The sequence below is a fragment of the Sycon ciliatum genome, chromosome 1, assembly GCF_964019385.1.
Source record: "Sycon ciliatum chromosome 1, ocSycCili1.1, whole genome shotgun sequence".
Lineage (NCBI taxonomy): Eukaryota > Metazoa > Porifera > Calcarea > Leucosolenida > Sycettidae > Sycon > Sycon ciliatum.
In genome coordinates, this window is record NC_088643.1 from 73,128,783 (window position 1) to 73,130,937 (window position 2,155).

Genomic DNA, 2,155 nt, shown 5'->3' on the forward strand with positions numbered 1-2,155 from the left:
ATTGCCTGAAACCAGAGTGAAGGTCCGGAAAGGCGTACGTTGTCTAGAACATACAATGGTAGGATCGTCTAGGTATGGTTCTCACCCAACCCACTATGAAGAAGGAGCTGAAGACAAGAAACCCAATCCACGCAGCAGCAGCAGCACACAGATGTAACAACTGATGCTAGCTCTCAACTCTCGGTGACCCATATACATGTACATGTACGTGCATCTCCTCGACAAGAATCGTGCCCCGCGAGGAGGAACAGCGGAAAGATGAAGGAACGGCAGAGTGCGGGTTAAGATTCTCACCATACAGTGATGTAGATGTATCAAGAATGTATCAGGGATGTAACGGTTATGCCCCCAGCACTTGAAAATAGTTGCCTGCCTGATCATCGATGATCGCTCAGCGTGAAACCCACCAATTGGCCAACCGTTCTGACTTCTATGTCCGTGCATGTAGTATGTTATTTTGTCCTAATGGCGTAATGGTCAACGCTAATACTAATACTAGTAATAGTGATAGGCCTTAGGCTTAGGCCGAGGACGGAGACCCAGTACAAGCTGTACATGATGGTACAGGACCAGGTGTCAAGATCAAGAGGATCGAGACTGCCTTGTGTTCGCAGTATAGTAGGGATCTCAGCGCGTGAACTGCGCAGCCAGTCTGCGCAGGTAATATTTTCGATCCCAAATGCGTCCAGTGCAGAAATCGTGGAAAAGAACATTTTTTCGAAATAAATCAAGTTGAAGAAGACAGTAGAAATGGCTGAATATTGCGTCCAGGAAAGCACGTTCTACGGCCATCTCCAAGCTACCTATCTCCCAGACACTCTCTCAGAGGAACTATGGAGGGTCAAAGAGCACAATCTTTCACTCTTGGACGCAGCGTGAACACCTCTTCTACTGAGCGCGATGTCTTCTCTCCGAGTGATAATGGCGGCGATGTTCGCGATGGCTGATGCACTGAAAATCGAAGTTAGGACAATCTAACCGGAGAAAACGTCTGAATTTTTGACTGAATCCTCTCTGAAGTGGGTTCTTGCCGCATGGAAAATTATAGGAAAATCGACCGGGGCAATATCGCCTTGGCCACGCTGTCCTTCGGCGGGAATTACAACGTATGTTCGAACGACGATGAAGATGATGATTCCGCTAGTGTCCACCGCGTCCCCTAGTGTCGAAAATCGACCGTCGCCATTTTTCTGCTGTGTCCGCGAGCTGCACTCAAAACTCGATGACGCAATGTATGCGCAAACACCCTGCGCACTGCACGCGCTGAGATCCCTAAGTATAGCCGCATTGGCATCCTGCAGATACATACAGGTTATGTCGTTACGTGCCCGTATACATGTACATCCACGACACGCTCCTCAGTCGACTAGTCCGCAGAGTGCATACGTATAATATAATGACGGTATACGTACATACAGAGCAATTTTAGATGTCACGTGTGAAGCACGTGTGCTGCCGGCCGTGGCCTGATCGATCTACGTAGCTAGCTACGTACATGTACGTCTGCATCTGCCGACACTCGAACTCCTGGCAATCGTAATACTAATAGTAATCCTAGTAGCAGTCCGGGCAGTCAGTGAATGAATACACGGATATCAGTGCAGTGTAAAACAGTACTAACAATAACACCGGCGAAGAGTAACAGTTCCGGGATCGGCGACTGAACCAGTGCATGCACTCGGAGGGGCACTCTCTGACAGTCTGAGTGAGATCACAGTAATGACACGCTGTCAGTATCACTCTTACTTTCAGTCTATACGCCAGTTAGGGGCAGTTCATAATCAAGCCACTGACCACCACGCCGTACCACACCGTACCACACCCTATACTCAGTATAGCCTATACCCAAGCCCACCACGACCTTCCATTGTACATACATGTACATGTATACAGTCATATCATGAAATTTACAACAGTGGAATGCCAATTATCCAAACGATTGAACTGAAAGGTCCGAAATGCTTGTTTTTCGGTATGGTTTACACAATAATGACGATAGTTATTACTACCTCTTGACAATAGCCCTGGACCGACGGCTGCCAAGTCTCTTCAGTACTGCTACTTAAGAAAAACAATTCGGGTTAAAATAGCTACAATATTTTTATGACTATCAAGAAGACATCCAGGAGCGATCACAGAATACACGACTGACGTT